The sequence below is a fragment of the Taurulus bubalis genome (assembly GCF_910589615.1).
Source record: "Taurulus bubalis genome assembly, chromosome: 8".
NCBI classification, from domain to species: domain Eukaryota; kingdom Metazoa; phylum Chordata; class Actinopteri; order Perciformes; family Cottidae; genus Taurulus; species Taurulus bubalis.
In genome coordinates this window covers 26,713,029-26,739,513 of record NC_136596.1, presented here as the reverse complement: position 1 = coordinate 26,739,513, position 26,485 = coordinate 26,713,029, and the positions used below count along the sequence as shown (strand labels likewise).

Sequence of the window (26,485 nt, the reverse complement as noted above, 5' to 3'; positions counted from 1 at the left end):
AGCCTTTCAATGTCAATTGAGTTTCTACCAAAGAGTTAGCCGAGTCCTTTTCCCCAGCTCAATCTCCAAGGCTATTTTTATCCATCCGACTGACAGATCAAGTGGCACTGATCAGCACACCTGCTTCTGTGTGCTGAGGGGGAGAGGGAGCAAAAAACTGGAGCTCATACATCAATGTGTCACCGGCCAGGACCGTCCAGTGGGCCCTGTGGGAGCAAGCTCCCACGGCTAGGTCACGACCGGAGACCCACCCAAATTCGCACAGTCCAGACTGGGCTGGCCTCGATGCAACAATACCGTGAATTTGAAGGTGGGCGAAGGGTTAGCTGCTATCCTGACCAGCCTTTTTGAGTAAATAAGGGTATTTTAAAAGGAAGTGAAAGGACTGCTAAGATGATGGAGATTTAAGTTCCTCAAGAGTATATCCACAACCTTGACCTCACAAACCAGTGTATTGTCTGTCTTCCCTGTCCTTGAGTTATCAGGAGAACCTACTAGAGAGTACTCAAGAGTTTTCTGACATGCAGTATTTACGGTGCACGTGTCCTCCTTGAAGCTCTGAGAGCAGCAGCCTGTCAAAGTGTGGCGAAGGTTTGATGGTCATCGAAACATACGGCTTTTAAGGCAGTTGACCTCAGTGGTTGTTTGTTAGGAGTGATATGACAGATGGATGACCTCTGACCTCATACCCTGCTGGGCTGGTGAATCCTGAGAGGTGGCGGTCGTGGCCCTCCAGAGGCCTCGTCACACCGAGCGCTGATGATACACATGTTACAGTGTACGGGGCGAGATCGTCAGCCTTGGCTTTCCAAGGGAGACTCGTTCTGTTACATTTAACACCTGGTGCTGATTGCAGCTTTCAGTGAGATCACTTGACACGTTTTTAGATTCGGAGTAATTTCTTCATGCGGCTTATACATTGTTGCTAACGTAAATTTGTTCTTCTCTTCTCTTTCTGCTGTGCTCTTCCTGCGTCGTCATCCATCTGTCAATCAGGTGAGTGAGCTTTCCTAGTTATTGCTGTTTTACTATGATGTTACTACAGCTGAAGTCTTGGTTGTTTATGAGAAGGATACCTTTCCAAGACTTCTGAGTCTTTACAGTTTAGTTAATGGCATTGTGTAGAAAGAAAAACAATTCTCATTAATCTTGACCTTTTAGTATGACCAAATAATCAAATTGAAACTGTAGATTTGCCTGATCTTTATTCGGTCATTAAATAAACATGCTGTGCACTTATTTGCATGATGTATTCACAGGACTGCTTTCCATTAACTAACTAAACAAAAAAAATGCCAAACAGTTAAAACAGGGATTGCAGATCCATCAAGCAAGGTTTATAAAACACAACCAAACAAATCTGATGAAAAGAAACCTCCCAAACCAGTACACCCCCTGCACTCGCTCCTGACACATACACTCATGCAAATGGGGGGAATAAACTTGACAAATTAATGTTTAATACACATTCAATACACATTCAAATTTATGTCGATGTTTTTAAGGACACAACTATCCTGTATTCCTGTAAGTATGCTGTGAATCAACTTCTTATGAGTATTTTAGACCACCGCAGTACGATCTCTGAAATACAAATTACAATCCATGGGGAGTTTTGCCAATTTACTCATTTGGAGGAATCAAGTCTGTGATGTGTTCAAACTAGTGAATCTGTTGAGTTTCAATGCTGAGAATGTTAGTTCCCATATAATGTGGATCCAAAGAGGACCAGCATCCTCTGAGCAAGACTCCACGTGTGTGGGAAGTTCTCCTCTTTAGGAGATGAGTAAAGTCTTAGTAATGTCACGGATTTGAGGTGCTGTGCCAGCATTGCATCGGACTGCAAAGTCTCTGAGTTCAAGTTGCACATCACTGGGGACACTGTCCACACCACATGTCAAAGGAGAGGAGATATTGGACATCTCAGGCTGCACTGCTTTTAAGTCGCCTGAACAAATTCCCCATGCCCTCACATGGTGGCATATCTGTTGAGTTGATTAGCAGATGGAGTCTTGTCTTTTGGTGTGGGAAGGTGTGTTGCTCTCCACTCGTCGACAGCAGAAGCAGCAGCTTCTTCACCTTGACTAGGCTGTGCATCTCCTGTGCAAAGAAACCCTTTCCTTGCAATTTTGAATTCAGTTCATTCACGGTACATGGTTCATGAACTTGTACTTGTCTTGCCCAAGGACTGCCGATATTCTGAGTGAGGGACGGCCCGCTCTACCTTCTAAACAAGTTATGAGGACAAACGCCAAATCAGCCGACCAGTCTTCACTTGTTTGTTCGGGAATGTCCTTTTCCTTTTGTCAGACAAAACTCCTGAATCTCTGATTTCAGGTCCCACACTCTTCGCCACCTGACAGCTGTGTTGTAGCCACAGATCAGTTGGTTCAGTCTAATGCTCCTCCAACAGTGCAACAAATTGACATTCTGGGTTGGTCTCAGTCACTTTATCCTGCGTCCTCTTCAAAAGGCAGACAGACACTCTTCCCAGTGAAATTAGGTCACCCGTCAGTTGTAACAACGACTTATTTTCCCACTGTTGTCTTCACTTTTCTGTGCACGTCTTTACTTCCACAAACAAATCCTTACCGGTTGTTGTCCCTTTCATTGATTGCATTGAAGCCAGTCCCTCCGTAGTATCAAAGTCTTTGGTCATTCCTTTTGTGAAGATCAGTAGCTCGGCTTTGTCACGCACATCACAGCTCTCCTCCAGGGCCAAGGAGAATAAGTTAAATGATCTTGTCTTGCTTTTCAGCTGTAGCTCCAGATTCACAGCGAGATTCTCCGCCTTCGCAAGCAATCCCTCAACTCCAAATTGACCCTTTATCTTTTGCATCGCACGAAAATCTTTGCTCGCAAAACTTTAAGTTTCCCAGCAGGTGATGCTGTGACTTGTCACTCACATGCGTCAATATCTACTGTGACAGGAAAAAGTACACTCACGACACAATACCTTTAAAAAAATAAAAGCCATTTTAGGTCATTTAATTTGACTTTTTAGCTTCATAAGTAGCATTGAACCATCACAAGGGCCGGTTCCGATGCTCAGGTCTGCTCAGGCACGTTGTTGCCAAAGGCATGCCGTGGGCAATACTACACATTCAAAAACCTCTGACTTGCCAGAGGTTTTTTAGAACAGCTAAGTAAAATCACCTCCACCCTAATTCTGCTCCCCCCTTCACTTCATGACCAAGTTGGCGGATGGTTATTTGATCAGGGGTGTGCTCATCAGAGGTAATGCTTAGGTCACTCTATTTTGGCAGTCACTTTCTGTATCCTGTGTGTATTCCCTTGCCGTCAGCTGAGGTAAAATTATCTTGTCAACCTCTCAGTCGGCCTGTTGTACTTCCTCCAAAAGTCCCCGTGGTCGCCCTCTCCTCCCCATGTTGTTGTCTTTGCTGTAGCCGTGATGTACCGGCCTAATAACCAGCGCTACCAAGCCGACTAAGAATATATTGTGAGGCAGCTGGCGGTGCCTGAGGAGGATCTACTTTATGGTGGGGAGAACTTAACGTATTATTGAAAGAGTAGACATGCACCTTGAGGCTTGTTGGTTTGCAACAGACTTTGGGGGAAGCATAAATCTGCCGCCGCAATATTCTTCAGCAGAGAATCTCTGTACATAACATATTGGATCTGATCTTAAATTACAATCTGCTCTGTGTCCACTCTATCCGTGAAAAAATTGGAGCTTGAAACAGACAGTTTACGAGAGCTGTGAATGGAAAAATGCTGGTGCTTGTGTGTGTGTGTGTGTGATTGGTTGACAGTATATTGTACCAAGTAGCTAAACTGTCACCACTAACACTGGCACAGATTTCCGATTACTCTGAGAGAACAGAGCAGCATATTGGCTTTTTACTGCATTGTGGATTTGGCTCGTAGAGACGGCTTGATGAATGCCTTGACACATCTGTGACCATTATTTTAGAACACTCCAGAAAAATCAATAGTGTTTGCCTCCGCTGCCCAGGGCAATGATACCCATGCATGCTTTATTTACCTCTTTATGCGTGAAGATGTGAGGTGCTATTCAGTGTTGCCTAATGAAGGAACTGCCTTGCCAGACACTCCAGCGATAGGGCACCAGAGTATCTAATCACCTCCAAATGTCACTCTGGCTGTCTCCCATTCATATTCCGTTCACCCTCCACCTCATCAATAATAGGTAAGGAGTGAGCCCAGTGGAGACGCAGCGTGTCCCGGTGCACCCAACCCCCTAGGAGGGCCCACTGAGGGCCCGGAGGCTCGGCTGGTCCCTGGTCTTCTCCTCCTGCTTCTGCCAGTTAATGAGGCAGATGTCAGTTAGGCCAAAGGAGCTCCTCCTCAGTGCATTGAGCTTAGCACCAGATCGGGGCCCCCCTCTATAATTGGCACCTGATGTGTCGGATGAGCTCGGTACGCTGACATTCATTACACTTAATAATGCACTGTAGGCTCCATTGGGCCCTCTCTAACCAGCTGTCTGCTCACAACTCTAATGCCATTAGGCTTCAAAGCCGGGGTGTCAAGCATTGCTTTTGACACAAGGCCTCTGTAGTGGAGGAGCGAGCTATTTGTCCACCAGGCTGCCCTGCCCTCTTGGCCGTCCATCACTCCACTGAGCTGGAGAGAGTCATGTTTTTCGGTCGAAGAGTGATCCCCTCCAGCCCGTCGTAGATGTACCCAGGGTACAGGCAGCGTTTCAGAAGAATGCATGATTATGGCTGGCTGTCATACGGGCAGCATCGAGACAGCCTTATCTGGCTGAACCTCCACGTCATCAGGTGTGCTGCTAGCGAGCCATGCCGGCTCCTTGCTGCCAATCAGAGCCCAGTGGACCGATGTCCCTGCTAGGACGCCATCGCATATGCCGAATCCTGAACACTCTGCTGGCAATAGCGGACCAGCCTGTCCTCTCCAATCAGTCTTGAGTTCCCCAGCATTGCTTCGTGGGCAGAATACGTGTCTGAGGAGAGCAGCGCTCCTTCAGCTTAAGAATCACAAGCTCTGCTCTACTGAAAAAAACACACACAAAAAACACAAGCGTCTCCAATTCTGCCCCTTCCACACTTTCCTGGCGGGGCAGGCTGAGGTAATAGTGTGCTAATACGTTACTCGTCACACGCGTTTCTTTTCCCCTGGCCTGCTGTATGCTTAAAGCATGTGAGCTTCCTGCAGCGTAGAATCATTCACCCTCATCTTACCTTCTGGGGTACCCGCAGAACTCAGAGGTATTCTTTTTGTCAAATCTCACAAGGACTTTATTCTATCATTTCAATGTCATGCCTTTGTCAGTCAGTTTGTTCCTCGTTACTTCATGCCATTGTTTTCTGTTTCTGTCTAATAAGTGTTCTTTAATACCAATGTATTCCTGGGGGACCACAGTCAAAAGCACCCAGTTCAACATTTGCATGAATAGAATGAACTATAGAAATGTAAAAATGTTATATAACCCCAAATCGCAGAGATGCTGATTCACACAGGACTGATTTTAATACAAAAAGTAGTTTGTGGTCTTCAAATTCTATTAAAATGTTTACCCAATGAAATGTGTTTGTAAACCACTAAAAGCTTCAGAGGGCTTTACAATCCGCCGCAATTATTACAAATTACTAGAGGCCCCACGTAATATAGTGCCATGCAAATATGGCTTTAGAATGGAAATATTTTGCAAGTATGGAACCTGCAATGGTGATCCCTACAAAACATAGTAATATTGTGTTAATATTGTGTTCGTCAATCCACTAAACAACACAATAAGTCCCCCCACTATCTTGACTGTGCCATTTACATGTGCCATGTGATGGGCTACGCGCTAAACATTGTCGAAAGCTCCAGATTCAGTGAGAGACTGGAGACAGCCTGCCTCTTTGTGTCCACGTGTCTGAACGCAGCGCTGCAGCTGCATGGGCTGAAGCTCGACACGATGTGTCTGCTGAGTCGGACCAGACATTGGTTCATTGTCCACCTGATGATCACTCACTGTATGAGCAGCACTTAGCGATGGCAGAAGGGAGGGATTTGCAAAACAGGTGTTTGACTCCGACATGTTACAGACATTCTCTGTGATTCTGACAGGACAGACACCATGCACAGTAAAACACCGACGCTAACAGTGCAGCTAGCATCCATCACAGGTTGGCCTGCTGAGATAAGCTACAGGCTGAAAATAAGCTCTTGACTAAACCCCCATTCACACATTAAGACTGGAGTAAGTAATTCACACACTCACAGCTATTTCCTCCCTGAGACACGAGGCTGGTGCACAAAAAGCTGTTACTACATACGTATACCTGGAAAGATATACATATTTATGTATTGGTGAAAAATAATCATTCTGGCCCCAAACAATGTCGTTCTTTGGCAACATTTAGCAGAGCGGTTGTCAAGCAACACACAGACACAGTGGAAAGCATCCTTAAAGATCTGGGATGATTGTGGACATTTATCGGAATATTGACATTAATTGTGCCATTGTTGGTCAATCGTGTTAGTACTCTGTTTTGCTGGTACAGGTGTGTTCAGGGAGCTTTCAGTCCCTTTGGCTGGTTTGAATCTGTATTTAAGAAGTGGATGTAGTCAGAGTAAGCCTTGAGTTTAGCATTTTGGCAGTCGCCATCTTGCTTTATAGCAGTAGCCATCTTGGATTTTTGCAACAAAGTGACAGGAGAAGGTGGAGCTAAATTCAACTGGACACTCAATAACACATACTAAAATGACACAATTAAGTTTTATGATAGAAAAAAAACAGGACAACTCCATTATATTCCATTGACTCTAAATGGGAACATAAGTTACCAAATGAACATCGTGCTGTATTTAAAAAGACTTGCAACTAGTGAGTGAGACTAGAGAAGGGCCCATATGGATATCAGCATTACTGATTGTGACAATGGAGCTGATCTAGTCAATTCAATTTTAAATGTATATACTGTATACGTTGTATACTAAACATGTAATTCCAGTATATCATGTATGTAGTGTATACTTAAATTCCAGTTTAAGTTTTGACCAATGTATTCCTCCATTAAAAAGGTTTACACATGAATTATCCATTCATTATCTGCAACCGCTCACACCTTTCAGGGCTGGAGCCGATCCCAGGTGACCTTGGGGCGAAGGCAGGGTACACCAGTACGGCTGCCAGTGTATCTCATGGCTGATACATAGAGACAGACAACCATTCACACTCACACCTAAAGGCAATTTAGAGAAGTCAATTAACTTGGAGGAAAGCCAAGGTAACATGGGGAGAACGTGCCATGTCCGCTTCATCTCTTCCCCACCCAGTAAGGACATGACCCGCTACGCTTCCTCTCATTACTTGTTGCATTCGATGGTTGGGTTGGTATGTTGAGGCATGATTAGTGAGATTAGTCGGGCATAGCGTATGAATAACCTGGTAAGTAACTAATGAGGTCCGATGGGGTCCTCCTGCACAATAATTAGCCTGCTGCGTCCTTGTTGCAGGGAGAGTTTGTATTTTCTGAGCTTATCTTCGGCTGAAATGATCTGTCAGACAAATGGGCTACCTGTCCAATGGGACATTTTTCTAAATATTGGGGTTCCGGATAAACAGACTGTCGGAAGGATGGTCCGGCACTCCCAGTAAATCCATATTAAAAACAAAATGTAGCCACTTGTTTGTTTTGCTGTCGCAGTGATATGTTAATAGAGTAATGGGTTTGGATGAGGCTCAGCTAGTCATAATCAAGGATTGGCGCTATTACTTACTACTTACTTAATATTGAATAGGGAACTTTTTTTTTGGGATCAACTTTTCCCATATTTATGTTTTATGTTTATGTTACATAGCAGGTTAGTAAGAAATATATATATATATATATATATATATATATATATATATATATATATATATATATATATATATATATATATATATATATGTTACTATGAATGTGTATGTGAATATATTAACTCATTTTTGAATCCTTGAATCTTGAATCTTGAATCCTCATGTGTTTCATTTTGTGAGAGCACCAAACTGAATGCAAGACTATAATCGTTGACATTTTCTTATTGTGCAAGAATGGTTTGTAATCATACTGTGGCATTTTGTTTGATCACCAACAAACATCTGAGTTTATTACAGAGACAAAACCTGACAAAGAAGGATTTATATGTTTAATCCCAACTAATTTATATCAATCTGGGCCATTCAGAGGGAAAATGCCTCACATTACAATGATGCATTATGTATTTACTCATTAGCACGGCAGTGAGTTAAATGATACTTGAGCGACTTGTGGCAGCAGGATCGTTGAGAGAAAGAAGTCGGATGCATTTTTGTCTCCTGATATTGAACCGCGCAATAAAGGCCGTCAGCAAATTCTGGGCAAAGTGGAGCCGCTGAGACAAAGGAGAGATGAGCGGCGTAGATAATGGCTGGTGTTGTTTTATTCATCTGCGGGAATGAGGGCTGACCAGTGTTTGTTTGTGTTGAACTCATCGTGTTTGCAGTCAGAACTGTGAGTCTGCAAGTGTGTAATTAGTTCCCTTCTGCCTGTCAGCCAGCGATGGACATGTAGTCTGGTTTGCACTGCACAGAACACAGGAGTTATTTAGGCCACTGCCTGACCTCTTTGGAGAAAAGACCTGACGCAGTGTACTTTAAGCTACAATGTATATTATCTACATAACAGGGAAAACATGTTTGCATCTCTATTGCTATCTGATATCTACATGAGATATATAAGACATTTCCAGTTTAGTTTGGTTTGCTTTTTGAAGTCCAAATTGATTGATCTACATATTTATGAAAATTAAATGTAATGGTTGTCAAGAAACCCCACAAAAAAAATGTATTGGCGAGGGAAAACTATAGCTTCAATAGTCAATTTTGAAATTGTTGGCCATTTTACATCCCTAACATTACATTCAAATTACACATTTAGGTCTTTATTATACTACTTTGTCTATTTGCGTTTGTAGATTTACCGATTTTTGTAGATTAAAAAATATGCTTATAGGAAGGCCTCAATAGCTAGAATGTTAAGGCTAACCCTAGGTTAAACACCCCACTGTATTCCCCTTCTGCTCAGAGACAGTTTTATTTCAGCACATTTCTTGGATTTGATAATCTTTGAAAAGCATGAACATGATTTTACTGGTAGAAGAAACTTGATGCAATACAGTTTTTATTGGAATAAATACTGATATAATCATCCAGATCTCTTAAATATAATTTACAAAAAGTACGGGAGGTTCGTAAGATCCGATCTGTGACATTACCAGAAAAAGGTCGCGAACGGGATTTCTCCTCTGATGGGCGGGAGCAGTGAATCTGGGATGAATCGACCCAAAGCTGCTGTAGTCTAAACCTTGCCTACGAGATGTTGCTGCTCTATATCAACGTCACTCTTCCTCTGCTGCTAAAAACAAGATTTATTGAACTACAAGGGGGTGAAAACATGACATTTAGCATAGAAAATCCAAAGCTAAAGTATCTAAACCACTCTTTGATTGTCGATGAATCTCCAGGTGGTAGAGTGCAAACATACCATGGTGTCGGGCAGAATGATAGAGGTGTCAAATTAAGGCTCGGTCACACATTAGCTAAATTCATCTCCGCCAACCGATTACTTCCACTCTATGCAAACGAAGGGGTGAGAAAGCGTTTGCTTCCGGTGGAGAAGCAATCTTGCATCTTTGCATTGGTGTGGAGTTTAAGTTTGCCCTGAGCTGAAAAGAGTTCATGTTAATGTTAATGTTAATGTGGCCTTCATACAGTAAATTGTTCTGTCTGTCGCGGGTAATCGCACCCGATGACAAGCTTTCGGGATATCTGGATCGCTATACAGAAGTAGCCAGTGTTCTGGTGATAGTCTCCTTTGCTTATGTAGGTCATATATCGGCATCAGTATTACATCAAATGTGCTTAATAAAAGTCCCTCGTAGTAACTTGAACTGATTTCATGAAACACGTTTTCTAAAATCTTTGCAGAGTAAGTAAATCTCAACAAAAGACTTTCAACCCCGTCAACCATGTTTGGGTGATTTAACTGTTTGAACTTGTATTTCGATGCCCTGTATCGAGCGACACACCAATGCAATGACCCTTTAAGCGCCCGCAATGGAAGCAAAATCAAAAAAGAACCACAAAGGAATGCGGATCGGTGTTGAAACATTGTTCATTTCCTGTTCTTCGGGAAGCATCACGGTGCTCTGTATTTCCACAGCGCCGGACCCGGAGCCGAGATGAAACAGCCGTGCCCTCCGTGTACTTTTGCCCTCTGTTAAACCTGTCAATGAGCAGCACTTTCATGTCTGCCGGATGTGGGTCACACGGCTCTTTGCTTGTGGTCTCTGTGGTCTTGCACTGCATAAATAACAGCGCATCAGTAGCTACTTCAAACAAGCTCCACGCGGCTGAGACAAGACTCACTGTGCCAAACGTTGGTGTGGACTTTCTGGTTTCTACAGCTCAGTCCGCCAAAGGCTTGTTTTTGGCCACTCGCAGAACTGCTAAATTGTTGACGTAGAAGGCTAAAATAAAATCTGGATTTGTCATTTGGGATGCTACTGCATGTATTGGACCTTCATCAATTGTAATACATGCTAAGGATGTATAGAAGGGGCAATTTTCTCAATCCGGTCCATGGGATGTACAGCGTCTCTGGTCTGACAGCATTAACTCTGTCAAAGCTGTCTTCCCCTCACGCTGTATCTGGCTCTGGAGCGGCTTCTCTGGAAGATAATGAGGCAGCCAGTGGAGAGGTAATGTCGAATAAGTGGGATCCTCTCCTGTCTCTTGTTACGTGTCAGGGAAATGGAGTAAAACCTTTGGCAAAGCTGTCCACACCAACAGGAGACGAGCATATTTTTTATTAAGGCCTTTTAAAGCCCCGTCTCGAGAACATCTTTGTCTGTCATGGTAGAGAAATTCCATTCACCCCTTAAGAGACAGTTTCACACACAGATTGTTCATCACAGCACGGCTGCCATTCTTCATGACATTAAGTAGTAAGCTGACCCGGCGTGAAGGTCAAAGATGACAACTTCAAGATGGAAAATTTAGCAGGTGAAGTTCAGTGTTTCCTGAACTAAGAAAGAAGGGGGGGGGGGGTGTTAAGATAGAAGATCCCAAAACGCAGTAGAAGGAAACTGCATTGCCGATAGCAACAGCGATTCCGTCTCTTCAAAACTATACTGATTGAGTGTGGACATGGCGTGATGCAGGAACCGGCTCACTGCAACATTACGTTTTCAAATTAATAGCCAGCTGTTGAAAATGTACTGAAGCGAACGGGTTCTCAGATTAATGACTTCCTGTGCATGTTAAATGAAGAAGTTGGCTTGGAGTTAATTTAAAGTAAACTTTAGCGGAAACGTGGTGACTGATTGTATTGATATTGATATTGGTATATATATATATATATATAGATGTGCATATATACTTACTTACTTTAAACTACCAACTGTAATTATGTAAACATAATTTTCTTTCATCTGGAGTAGCACAGAAGACAAACCTAATATGCATGTTTTGCACATGAGTTAAGATAAGAGCTGTCATCAGATGTAGTCGCTCAATGGGAAATTAAATAGGAACAATTTTAATAATTGACTAGTCGTAATTTTTTAAGCAAAAACACAAACTCACTTCTTCTAGTTCTGAGAAAAGTGCAAATTCATTTGAGAAATCACTTATCATCATCATCATCATCATCATCATCTGACACAGAGACTGAAGGGAGCATGTTAGCAAGGTTTGGCTTTAGCTTCCGTCTGCAGGTCCAGGGTTCTGGTGAACCTGTTGTCCGATCCGGTGGCACGACGACTGAGACCAACAGCGTGGAAACAACCAATCGCCTCGCTGATCCCCTGGTTGGCTAATGCACGTCATGTGGAAGCATCAGTGTTAAATGAATTTAAGCAATGTAAACATAACCCACATCTGACACAGTAATGGTATGGTCATATGTGATAGATTCACAATAAATGAATCACAAGATGTATGCATAATTACTGGACGCTATGTGCCACCCTGTTCTAGGCATCTGTGTGCAGTAAACTAAAGCTACAGAGATACGGAGCAGCAGTTAACAAGACAGCATCTGGATTCATTTCAATTTGTTTTCTTCTATAAGGCAATATATAGGCATACTAGTATATCAATACATGTTTTGCCTCATTTGTTATCATTATACATTTTGTATTTCGTGAGATACCAAACAACAACAACATGACATCAGCATTACAATATCAGCCATTGGAAAACGTACCGGTCGGCGTTCACACTAAAGTGAAGTAGCAGCAGAGCGACGATCACAGATAGTGAATGATATATTTTATACCTGCGTTGCCATTTTGGACGTTTTATTTCATGCAGTCCTGACTGTGGCGTCAGTCTCAATTAAGAGAGCAAACTGCAAGTGAAGCTGCTTCTCGCCTCCTTTCTTTGACAGCTGTGGCTCGCCTGTTTGCTCCTCTTTGAGATGCACTCCCAGACACCAGATTCCACTCCGCCTCCGTGTCTGTCATTCAATTCTGTGCTGACTCGGCACTCCTCAGACAGTGGAGACATCAACAGATCCATGGGAGAGATCAGGGCCTTCAGAGACCCTCTCTCTCTCTCCCTCTCTCTCTCTCTGTGTCAGCTTTTCTATCTTCATGTGTGAGAAGTTCCTAAGCAGGAAGGCTGCAGCCCGGCTTTGAAACTGAATATTTGATTGTGGCTGTTGGGGCTGAACTCGGCTGCTGGGACCGAGTACAGGCAAGGTCAGCCGCACAAGCATTCATTCCCACATGACAACACAGCCACACACTACGGACACATTTTCCATTCTTAATTAGCATTAATCACTTGCCCTTTTGTAAATGCTGCCGGCTGCCAATTATCAATGACTACGCGCTGTTAGCTGCTGGGAAGGTGGCGAAGGTCAAGGCTGGCCTTTTCCACTGGACGTTATTCTGCCTGGTCAAAGCAATGAAAATAACTTCCCCCAGTTATTTATCATAATGATCTTTGAGCTTGAAATGGGCCACCAGCAGGAACCGTCGTCATGTTTTTGACTCAAACATGAACAGCATGGGTGAATTTAATTGTTTGCTTGATCTCTGAGGACAAGTCTTAGACGTGATGTCATCCCTAATCGTTCTATTTTGGCGCCTGGGCAGAAGCCTATGCCGTCACCATAATGCACAGCCTTTTGCACAGCATCTTGACGCAGAAGGGTTAGATTAGATATCCTTTTATTAGTCCCGCAATGGGGACGTTTACAGGATTACAGCAGCCACTGAAGGCATAGGTAGGAAATCCACGGCCCGTCGCTGATATACAGACAGAATAAAGTGTATTTATATTGTTGAAGTGATTACAGTGATTGAAGTCTAGTTATATAATATGTTTGCTTGGAACGTAACGCAAGATACAGACGTAACGTTTCTGGACTCGGAGGCTGAGCTTCAGCTGACAGACTGACGTTCCTTACACGACCTCGTGTCTGCACTGATGCAGGTGTGTTGACAGGAGGCATTGGGAGCCCGGTGCGTCCATACGGAGGCTAAAGGGTGCCTTGTGCCTCCAGCGCCACTATTTGCCGCCCAAGAAGTGAGGCCAGACTGGACCGATTATGTTCAAAATGATATTGAAGGCAGTCGTGCTCATGTTATGGGTATTCCACGTTATTACACTACATTTGCAGAAAATAGAGAACAAATCGAGTGTCAAAATTACAATCAAAGAATTGATACATTTTAAAAAGCAATTATAAATGAATGAATAACATTTACATTTAATGAATACAGATCATGAAATTGTAAAAATTGGCCAATTCATCATATATTTTCTTTTTTGCAATGTAATTTCTCTTTTTCATTTTTGGTTACAATTCTCAATTCAACGCAGCAGTGTAAGAGAAGAAGGCATGAAGTCATCAGTTTAATATAAATATTCAGATAAAGCACAATGCAAAACAAACATCTTGCTGAGGAAGAGGAAATCCCTCAGAGTTCATGGCTTATGGGCTTTCTATATTCATTCTTTAAATGAGGAATTTATGAATTAATACGTTAAAAAAAGGAATCCTAAAATTGTACTACAAAAACAAATTCATGAAAGGTATTGGAAGCCTGACCCACTAATCACTAAAACTAAAACTAATAAAGTGACCGTACATGTCATTGTCTAACAAATAAGTGGGTTTTGTGTTTAGATAATATCTAAAGGAATGTAAGTAATGTGATAATTAAAGGAGGATTGAGGATCAGAGTTTAACAACCGGCAATCAGTCCATACCTAAAAAAAAAAGTTTTTTTTTTGTTATTTGATCAAAAATGTATACGTGAAACGACATGTCAACTTGTTCCGTGATACACAACAGTACACAATCATATACGTTTCAAACCAATGAACAAATAAGCCACGCAACTGTCAATCATGCATTTCCTTGCTGTACAGCCGAGTTGAAATGACTTCTCTTCCGAGCAATATGCCTATTCAGCCTCGCCAGACTACAATAAGCAAAGCGAAGATTGTGGGCTGGCGTTGCCAGGCGACAGTCATTTTCGCCTTTTTGGTTTGTTCTCTTTCCCTCAGCCGGCCTCGTCTACTCCGTCTTCAGTTAGTGGTTTCCAGCGTGGAGAAAGTAATAGGAATAGTTTGGAAGCTCTCCAGCACACAGCTGTCGAGGATAGATTTCCCCCCGAGTGATTATTTTCATTGGTGCAAAATGGCAACCCGCTGCTTTCATGCTGACGGACGGAGATCGCAACTTGACGTTTCCTGTTGATGTTTCAGATAGCTGAATTATGTTCCGCTGTCAAACTGCGCTGGAGCTGTGCTGGAAATATCTCGACATCTCATTTACATTTGGCTGGCTATTCATCGAAAAATTAGAAAAACGCAGCGAAATGCACCCAGAAAAGCAGGAGACGTCGTCACTCGCTGTTCCATGTGATGTAAACGTGTTTTTGGGTGGATTTTCCCTTTAAAGATCCCTGTCATATATTGGCAGTAATTGGATCTTTGACAGACTCGTTTGAATGACATTAGGGGTGGCAATCCAATCGTAGTGCCACACATTTTAGTAATGAGCTTAAAAACATTTGCTTATCTTCCTAACTGCTGAATGTGCCCACAGTTACGCATGCAGCACTGAGCCGTGGAGGAAAACAGATAAATAAATAATGCGAAGCAGAAGGCAGAAGGGGGATTTCAAACTAATTTGCATTGCACAATTGATTTCTCGCAACTACCCTGTCCGCAATGTCAGTCATTCCCTTATTTGAGTTTTAATTAAATCCCCGACTGAGTTCTGTTCGGATGTCTGATTTGAAGCCACAGTCAATAGCAGCAAAGTGTCCAAAGATTGGGTCCCGTTCACTAAATCAATTCCAACAATGCTTCCGGGCCCGGGCCTCTGCAGAGGGAGGCGGCTGCACAATGGGTGTCAGAGGAGATGATATCTACCCGCTTGTAACCATCCCGTCCCTGCTGGGGGGAACACTTCCAAACCGGCTCCATCATGATTTGATCTCATTTTACAAAATTATAATGCGATGCCGCTCATAATGGATGGTAATGAAGATTGAATTATCCACATTTAGGAGCATGCGGCATATATTTTACATGGTAATATATATCCTACATCGTCCATGATAACATAATTTACGTACGTGGATGTACTGCCTATTATATTTTCACACTTAAAATGTAAATGTACATGTCCAGACATACTGAATACCACGTATACAGTACATTGCACACACCCATACTTTGTTCAGATGAAGGCCTGTGAAATTGAAGGAATTTGTATTCAAAGACTTCTGCAAATTGGATCTTAAAAATATTCTACAGGAAAGATATGTGCCAACTCCTGGTGATGAAATATGTAAAATAGGAGGTTTCCCAGACAAAGCGGTGTGGTAGCCGTTATGAATAGGACCCTCTGAGAGCCCAGGTGCCGTCTTCCGCTCATTACGCCTCACCTCCTCAGGTCCTGTGTTGCATTGTTAATGAAATGGAGAGCGGAGCAACAGCTTTCATTTCACATCTCGCATTCCTTCACACAGTCATCTGTCAGAGATGATATTCTCCAATTTGGTGAGAGGTCAAGTGAAATATTTACAAGGGCCTCTAGCAAACCACCCAATCAATTACTAAATGATAAATCAGTGGGACGTAGCTGACAGCCGAAAGACGAAATGCTCCATTGCAGGAAGATTGGCATCTTCGCTTTTGGAGCAAATTAAGATTTTTTGTCATCTTGCCCAGTTCAAGGCAAAGTTACCCGTTTCCTCTCATTTCCCTCCAGATGTGATATCGCAGTGTCACAACCGTACAGTCCTGCTGCTGCTTTCATTTTGAGGGAGACATTCAGAGTGTGCTGCTTTTGTGCTGCACCATGGGATTATGGTGGATTCTTATCCACCATAATCCCATCATCATTGTATACATACACAATGCACACAGTAGAGTGAAACTCACCCTTTCTCTGATTCAAAAAGGTTACAATTAAAGGTTACAATTAGCTTTCGTAATCTGAAAACACTTTATTAAAGGGTTAAAGTTCTTCGGACAAAACACGGTCAACTCCCAGACTGGACAACACTGTGGTAGCGACCTTTGAATTACAAGATATTTATGCCTTAAACCAGTTCTCAACCTCTTTTCACCCCCTGTGAAATATGTGTTCAGCTAAATACCAGCGCAAAGCATTTTGGGTAGAAAAAAAGATGTCATACTGTGCCATCAGTATCTGATTTAATATAGAATATATATAATTCAGTTTATGAACTTACACTTATATTTTATTGAATACTCTGCTTCATCTTCTATTTAACTCTAAATGGAGCATAATTGACTAAATTGACATCATGCTGTATGGAACAATACTTGAAACTAGTGATCGTCGAGACCATGAACTCATGTTTACAATATTGAGGAGACAAATGGAGAGAAGTAGGGTCACCTCCTCATATTCCTCACATGGCTGTGGCTCAGAGGAAGAGCAGCTCGTCCTCTAATTGAAGATCGGCTCCTCCGGTCCTAAAACGCCTTTGGGGAATACACTTAACCCCAAACTGCTCCGTCGGTGTGTTAGTAGTTCGTTTAGATCCTGATGGGCAAGTGGCAGCTTCTGCTATCAGTGTATGAACGTGTGGGTGAATGGGTGAATGTTGACACGGAGTTTACAGCACTTTGAGTGGTCGGGAGACGAGGAAGGCGCCGCTTCAACGCCATTCTGTTTCCCATTTGTGATTTACAATCAGACTCCTTTTGCAACCAGAGGAGCTTCAAAAAGCATGCAGGTTTACTTTTCACATCCACCTGGTCTGTCATGACTATCGTAAAAGTCGGGTTACGAGCCGCTACTGCCTTCGGTCAGTGTCCCCGTTAGCTCCCCGCTGTAGCCAGCTGTGCGCCTGCTAGTGCTCCGTTACTTCCCCGCTAACTTCCGCTAGCTCCCCGAAAACCACAGAAGGTAGCGAGACCAGGCTCGACAGTAGCAGTAGCAGCGGCTGGTAGCAGCAGCAGCGCTAGTTAGCAGCAGCGGGAACACTGACCGGAGGTAGGAGCGGCTTGTAATCCGACTTTTACGGTAGTAATTTATGTTGGCTCATGTTAACTAATGCTAGCAAACTTAATATATATATTCAGAGCTCTCAAGTGTCACGCATTGAGCGTGACTGTCACGCATTTCGGTCTTAAGTCACGCCCTCCCGCCACACATCGTATTTCTCACGCTGAAAAAACTCTAGGCTATTTAATGTGCCGCAGCGCACAAACATGACCTGGTCGCGCTGCCCTCACCATGGAGGAATCAAGCACGTCTCCCCCGAATCCCCTGGAGTTCTGCCGCGAGGTGCCACTCATCAGCCAATCAAAAAAAAGAAATGGGCTACACGAATAGCCAATCAGAAAAACGTATCTGTTGTATCTGGGTGAAATGTAATCCAGCAACCAATGAAAATAAAGCTAATAATAATATAGGGGGTAGGGGGGATGGTCTGTGCTGCTGTTTGGGTTAAGTTTGGAACTTTGGTGTGGACCAAACACCTGCAGAAGCTCCTTGAAAAGGTCCATATGCATCCGCTGCTTTAATTTATTTAGTCATGTGACATTATTTTATATTCAAATGGAAACCACCACTATATTTGCACAATCCCTGTGCTGATAATTGGAACTGAGAAGCAGGCGATCCTTTAAGTGCTCTTTTTAATTATCCACAAAGGATTTCTTGGTTACCACAGCATGAGTGTACCACAACAGACAGTGAAGAGGGGTTGAAACAGATGTGTGTTGAAGTTGTCTTATGCTCCATGTGTTTTGACAGTAACACATTACACAATACTGAGAGTCTTTAGACATTCTACTGGCCCTGCAAGGCTATATTTAGGCACTGCAGTGCTTTCAAACTCAAATTCGTAGCTGATGATGGCTCTAGATCTAAAGCTAGAGGATCATCAAAACAACGTTTTCATCCAGAGGGGAACATGGACGTTTGTACCAAAAAGTGTTTTAGACATTTCACTCAAAACCAAAGATGGTGGCGTAAAAAGGAAAAGTCAGAGGATGAGCAGTCGGGTTGAGCCTCTTGGAACCATGAATACTGCACAAAATGTTTAGAGTTTTCAATGTGGGTCATGGGTTTGATTATTTTGCGTGCATATGAGACTGCAGGGTTTCTTTTACATTACAAAGATCCACACCTTTTGAACCCCATGAAATGTGCATTGGAGATATATATATATATATAGAGTTGACCTGTCCGGATTATCCACTCTCCACCCTGGGAACGCTTGCGAAGGCCTGAACGACCCTGAGACACTAAACACTACAAAGCCGCATACTCAAATGACTCTTGTGCCCTAGTTGAGACTAGAAATACAAATGCAGCAGAGCCAGACGGTTGCATTAATGCATAGAAACTATCAGTGTTATGTTTCTCTCTGTGGTTGTCTGACTTTGGTGGAAGCACCTTGAGTTTTTCTCCGCAGTATAAAGCAGAGTGTTAAATAAGATTTATCAGAGCCGCCTCAGCTCGGGTTTAGAGGCCATTTCCCTGGAATCCCAGTGTGAGCCCTTCGTGGCCCTCATCAGCCAGCTGGTAAATAAATCAGCCCCGACCGGATGGCTCTCGTCTTTTGAGTTCCAATTCACCTCGCGGCCGCTGAATCACTGTGCACTTTTCTCCCGCCAGGAGACTGCAGTGAGCTGGACAGTTGTAGTTAAAGATAGGTGGGCAGGACTTATGCAGAGTGAGTCTTGAGTTTGACTGAAGCACCCGCCCCCTCTCTCTGGGTCCGACGGGGAAAATGAGTTGGAATTGGAGCTTTGTCAGGCAGCCACAGTTGGTAATTAGTTTTTGGCTTTTCAATTTCAAAGTGCCAGGAGACGGCGCAGGTAACACTTAAGACATTTGCCGTCGCTGAAAGAGTGATCAAAGCCGTTCAGTGGGCCAGACACGTTCCACATTCTGCAGACCTTTTCGCATTTTCAAACGCTGTGTAGTGAGGTACCGTCTCTGCGATATTTGATGCATGTCTATTTGTTCTTTTCCTCTGAGTGGACAGTCCACACAACGGACACTATGTGGGCCGATTGCTCTGACGATGAACAGCATTTAGCTAAATTAAGCCCAAGAATTGTTCGAAAATAATCTTGTTTTTTATAATGAAATCAATTCAGATGTCCTTTAAATTGTGTTTTAATGTGTCCGATCTGAAGTGGGCAAAGCGTGAATGACTTTATCAGGCTTATTTTCCACATCGTTGTTGTTACCTTTATGTTTGGGATCAGTCAACACAGAGCTGTGCTAGCTTCCTCTTTAGTGTTGCTAGGAGCAGTTTTCACAAGTTGCTTAAAGAAATGTGTCAATAAGAGTTGTTACACTGACTGAGCTTTACTTTCTGACCCCAATGTGTGGGGGGTGCGCTGTATAAAAGAGTTTTACTGAGCTACCGCACTCTTCATCTAATGTGGATGTAACAGCACTCAGATTAAAGCAGTGTCAGCACTTTAACCTCACAGTCACTGTTTCTTTTTGAATCCAGTGTCCTGCATTAAAGAGCCAAAACAACATGAACATGTGTCACAGCCCTCATACTGTGTTTCCCCAGCCATCATAAAAGCTACCCCATATTTGAATTCTTTTATTCTAATTTCACAGAGAAATGACTTGAAGCAAATGCATTTAGCTACCAAACACTCTTCAAACACCTCAGATCATCAAACCAGAGACATTAGATCATACAATTAATTTGATTTGTTTTATGAAAAGACATAACAGCCATGTTCTTTAAAGCTTGTGACGGTATCTCAGCGTCAAACAAGCTAACGAGACATTTATCTATTGCCTGTCCCAGTTCCATGCCTTGGGATTCCTTTTGAATCTGATGAGCCTGTGATGCATAAAAGCAAGGTGAGCTTGGTTACAAGACAATCCACGGCAGGGAGAGATTTTGTAGTAATATGTAAATTAGTGTCATCAGTATTTCCGGCAACAACATTTCCGCAGTGGCTTGAAGTCTAATAAAGGGCGGATTGATTCAGCAGCATTGTGAGGATTAGAGCAGCAGACACCTCATGTTTAAACATGAGACGGAAATGTGACGCTGAAGAGCCTGCGGCTTACTGGGAGAACCAACGGCATCCATTAGGGCTGCTAACAATGCTAACAATGCTAACAAGCCAATTCTCAGTGAACCAAAGTGCTGATAGAGGAACGTTTTCTCCTCTTTTGGGAGGGAAGCCTCTGGGGAATGAAGAGACGATCCACTGTGTGGGATCTACATGTGGGATCTACATGTGGGATCTACAGCTTTCAGGATGCAACTGAATGTCCTTCAATGAGCAGCAAGTAAGGTTTCTCTGTGGAATTCCCATGACACATAAATTGATCAATAATTCTGAAACAATCAATGAATCAACTGCGTAAAATGTATAAAATATAACTGTAATATAAATATTTCATAATGACCTGTCATAATGGCTTAGTTTCATGGTGGCAGTTTTTTCGTGTCACTTTTTATTTCATCGTGTCACTTTTTTATTTCATGACGTAACTGATAGCATTTTTTAATTTCATGATGGCACATTTTATTTTATGATGGAACTTTTTGTTTCATGATGACTTTTCTTTCGTAATAGCCATTTTTAAGTAATAATGGCCCTTTTTATTTCAGAATACAACATTTTATGTCATAATTACACTTAGAATTCCTTAATGGAACTAATTTGTCACAATGACACATTTTATTTCCTAATGACACCTTTTATTTCATAATACAACTTGTTATGTCATAAAGGCATTTTTGTGATAGTAGTGTTGTCATTGTCCCACTCATCTTTGTCACATTGTGAAATAAAACTTGACATGAAATTGAAGTGTTAGTGGGAGAAATGCCATTCCAGTTACAGGGCCTCAGAATGTCCCCTCCCAACCGAAGGCCGTACATCCCATAGCAGGGCGTCACCATGAGACCACGAACACACCAGAGTAAGACCAAGAAGGATGCTTCTTTGTGGAGGCACAGTCTGCACATATGTTTCCCAGACTTACTGTAGTGGCTGGAACTTCAATAATATCTGCCGCTCAGTTGACAACAGTTTGTATTCACATGTTTTTAACAGCCTATCCTCTGGTGTCACACTTCACTTTAATGACTGAAGAAATAAAACACTCTCATATATGCATTGTGTATCAACTTGTTCCAGCTGTTCATTGAAGTGAGGCTACATGTTACCACTGAGTGAAACTATGTTTTTATGGTGACACACTTCCATCATACGGAAATGTTCTTGACGTCTCTTCAACAGCTAATATCTAGCAGTCCATAAGTCTATAAGGAACACTTTCAAACGATATAAAGGAAAGCATCCCACTCTGAGAGGAAGAAGAAGGATGTGTGAGCAGCCCCAACGAGGGGATTTGATTCCCAATCTCTCTCTCTCTCTCGGCCTTTGATGACACATTTTGACCCCTAAACCTTTAAACTTTGCTGTTTTTATCTGTATCTTGTAACACCTTTTGCGGCCCGCGCCCTCAGGGACGTAACGCACGTGTGAATGATTCTAGAGAGGCGCCATACAAGTCCATTTACCAATGCTGCCTGGTACTGGGTTGTTCTGGTCGAGTACCCAGCCCTAGTTCAGGGTCAGCCCCGTGTTGACGACGTCATCCTTCACAGACCAGGTGGAAATTCTAGATGACTGCATCCTGTATGTAGTACATCAGTAGTATATATATATATATATATATATAGTGTTCAAAAGTTTGGGGTCACCGAGACAAATTTTCAGCTTCTTTGCAATTTCTCGCATGCAATAGCCTTAATTTCTTAGAACAAGAACAGACTGGAGAGTTTCACATGAAAGTTCTCTTTTTCTGGCCATTTTGAGAGTATAATGATATAATTTTATAATATAAACGTGATGCTCCAGATACTCAACTAGCTCAAAGGAAGGCCAGTTTTATAGCTTCTCTTACCAGCATAAGTGTTTTAAGCTGTGCTAACATAATTGCACAAGGGTTTTCAAGGGTTTTCGAATCATCCATTAGTCTTCTATGCGATGAGCAAACACAATGTACCATTAGAACACTGAGTGATAGTTGCTGGAAATGGGCCTCTATACACCTATGAAGATATTTCATTAAAAACCAGACGTTTCCACCTAGAATAGTAATTTACCACATTAACAATGTATAGTGTATTTCTGATTAATTTAATGTTATCTTCATTAAAAAAAAAAACCCTGCTAAGTGACCCCAAACTTTTGACTGGTAGTGTATATATCACACATTCATTTTATAATTTAGTTTTTAACGTATTTAATATTGAACACAGTAGGATTCAATATTTGACATCGGTATGGGGTTGGAATGAATTCTGTGTTTGAGCGTTTGAGTTTAGTTTTGAGGTGTTAATCATCTAGCTGAGGCCTCTTCCCAGCTGCTCAGGGCAGCGTGTTGACAGGACATGTCTTTCCTTGTCTGGTGGAAACATGAAGCATGAGCTACGCTCGGTGATCTCTCAGCGTTTGTATCAACACAGACAAGATGCTGAGCTGGGTTGGACCGCACAGGGGTTGAATGTGTGGAGACTCTGTGACAACATCCTGCAGATTACAGCTTCTAATGTGTCTTAAGCTGTTTGACTGCACGTCCACGCCCCGCTATTACTCTGCTAATTGTGTTGTATGAAGGCTAATAGTGTTTGTCCATTTCTGATAATGCTTGGTTGTTAACAGTGTGGCTGGTTGAGTGTAATGGCATCCCACTAGCCTTCAGGGAAATGGAAAACAGTCCCCTGTAGAAGATATTTCTGTTTCAAAATGAGCGATTCATTTTCCTTATGTTTATCGACTCATTGTGATATAAACAATGATAAACATTAATTTAATTTAGAAGCCTTTTTTTTGACAGATTTCTTCTGCATATTCTTTGCTTGCATTTACCTCTGACCTTGAGGTTGATAGATATAAGTAATAATATAAGTAAGTAATTGTTTAGATAGCTTTGCTCTTGAGCAGGTTTTTCAACAGACTATTTTTAATAAAGGCAGCGGAACTGCTGGATTTTGACATTTCTTTTTTGCAAAAAAACTGCAATAAATAATTAAACCATCACTTTCTGAACAGCACAGGATTTTCTTTAGAGGAAAGAGGCTTTCCTGTACTTTATCGGCCAAAGACCGTGCTGTGTGCTATCAGTCTAATCAGAGTTATATAGAGCAGCCAAAGAAGCATTTCAGCGTCTGGAAAAGTTCCTGCAACCTGAATAACAGAGAACATTGTTCGGCCTTTTTTATTGTCCTTATGAAGGGTCATTGAAAACCAGTCTCCGCAGACTATATCGTGAGTGGCAGATATTTGATATTTAATATATCTATCAATATCTACCAGTCAATCAGTCTTTAAGTAACAATTTCAAACGATATAAAATAAAGCTTTCCACTCTGAGAGGAAGAAGAAGCAGGATGTGTGAGCAGCCCCAACGAGGGGATTTGATTCTCTCTCTCTCTCTCTCTCTCTCTCTCTCTCTCTCTCTCTCTCTCTCTCTCTCTCTCTCTGTCTCTGTTGCCCTTTGTGGGAAGTGCAGCAGCCTGTCAATAACTGTCAGAGGCTGTCTCAGTCAATCAGGCCCGTAAGGCTGCTCGGGCCTCTGGTGTAACGGGAGGATCTAACAGAAACAACCTATAACTGACACGGCTCCAGATCTGTGCACTGTAATCACTGGGGAGCCCACCTCTCAAACTGCAGCCTGGCCGGCTGCCTGACAGTGGACACATGTGCCGTGTAATTGCTTTTCATACCGTTCAACCTTTTAAAATTGATTACAGGCCACGTAAAAGGCTTTGCCGAGAAGCGAGCAGGCTGGGTGTCGGAGCAGAAGTACTGCTTGACAATGTCATGCTGCAAAACGTGTATGAGTAAATAATGTGGCCGGCTGCTCTTTCACACATTGAGTCATCACCCACAAAGGGTCCAATTCCCCCCAGGCCTGGTTTGACACAACAGCTAGCAAATGAGAAGAACATTGAAAATCTCCTGCTTGCTGTAAGAGTTATTTTCTTCTTCTCAATTACTTATCCGAAGCAGCTGCTCGTGTGACACCCGTACATCCTGTGTATGGATACCTGTTTCACTATTTAGGGTTTGGCTTTTCTTATCAGGCTAAACAACATAGCATAAGGCTGCCGTTTCAAAAATTAAAGAACACATGTTTTAATCAAAGCACTCACATTGCATCACGACAGCGTGCTGAATATATTTTGAATTCATGAACAAGTGTCTGTCAAATCAGCAAGTGGTGCCGGCGCCAGAAACAGCTGTTTATGCTTCTAGAAACAGCTGTTTGTGGGGGCCAGAAACAGCTGTTTATGCTTCTAGAAACAGCTGTTTGTGGGGGCCAGAAACAGCTGTTTATGCTTCTAGAAACAGCTGTTTGTGGGGCCAGAAACAGCTGTGTGCTTCTAGAAACAGCTGTTTGTGGTTCTAGAAACAGCTGTGTGTGCTTCTAGAAACAGCTGTTTGTAGTTCTAGAAACAGCTGTGTCTGTTTCTAGAAACAGAAACAGCTGTTTGTGGGGGCCAGAAACAGCTGTTTATGCTTCTAGAAACAGCTGTTTGTGGGGGCCAGAAACAGCTGTTTATGCTTCTAGAAACAGCTGTTTGTGGGGGCCAGAAACAGCTGTTTATGCTTCTAGAAACAGCTGTTTGTGGGGCCAGAAACAGCTGTGTGCTTCTAGAAACAGCTGTTTGTGGTTCTAGAAACAGCTGTGTGTGCTTCTAGAAACAGCTGTTTGTAGTTCTAGAAACAGCTGTGTCTGTTTCTAGAAACAGCTGTGTGTGCTTCTAGAAACAGAAACAGCTGTTTGTGGGGGCCAGAAACAGCTGTTTATGCTTCTAGAAACAGCTGTTTGTGGGGCCAGAAACAGCTGTGTGCTTCTAGAAACAGCTGTGTCTGTTTCTAGAAACAGCTGTGTGTGCTTCTAGAAACATAGAAACAGCTGTTTGTGGTTCTAAAAATAGCTGTGTGTGCTTCTAGAAACAGCTGTTTGTGCTTCTAGAAACAGTTGTTTGTGCTTCTAGAAACATCTGTGTGTGCTTCTAGAAACAGCTGTTTGTGGTTCTAGAAACAGCTGTGTCTGTTTCTAGAAACAGCTGTGTGTGCTTCTAGAAACAGCTGTGTGTGCTTCTAGAAACAGCTGTTTGTGGTTCTAGAAACAGCTGTGTCTGTTTCTAGAAACAGCTGTTTGTGCTTCTAGAAACAGCTGTGTGTGCTTCTAGAAACAGCTGTTTGTGCTTCTAGAAACAGCTGTTTGTGGTTCTAGAAACAGCTGTCTGTTTCTAGAAACAGCTGTGTGTGCTTCTAGAAACAGCTGTTTGTGCTTCTAGAAACAACTGTTTATGCTTCTAGAAACAGCTATTTGTGGGGCCAGAAACAGCTGTGTGTGCTTCTAGAAACAGCTGTTTGTGCTTCTAGAAACAGCTTGCAGGTTGAGAAACCTGCTAGCTGTTCTGGTTATTGATCCCCTCCGCCCTGTTTCAGTGTATGGACTGTGCCGCGCCTCCACTCCCTTTACACACAACCAACAGTGCCGTCCACGGTTCCACAACCACTTGGATGGTAATGCACGTGTTGGTAAATGGCAAATGGCATCGCAGCAATCAGTGGGGGTCGCTGACGATGACCAATATGGTTTGGCTCGTTTAAAGAACAAGTTTTCTTTAATGTTTCCTTTCCAAAAAAGTGAAGTGGAAGCTGATATGTCAATGGGCAGAACATAAGTTATTTAATGGGTTCACCACCCTTGCACATGTATACTTACAATCCAAAAAAGCACATATACAATTATGGATTTTATATATACAAATATTATATCAGACTCATAATGTTACGGGTGCTACCCTACCTGGACCCCTACTTCCGCAGCCTATGCTTTGAGCTTGGTGTCCAATGTTGCTTACTTTTATACTGGTGGTATAAATGTACCAGATACATTTCTAATATCCGTGCAGACATCTGGCCTGA

The 26,485-nt window shown here is 42.6% G+C and overlaps 1 protein-coding gene across 1 annotated transcript in view; it reads left to right on the top strand.

Annotated features, from left to right (window-relative positions):
• The window catches only part of unc5db (unc-5 netrin receptor Db), a gene marked incomplete at both ends in the record, with an annotated part of 192,231 nt that overhangs the window by 51,529 nt on the left and 114,217 nt on the right, over window positions 1-26,485 (top strand). The gene's annotated exons all lie outside the window — the stretch shown is intronic.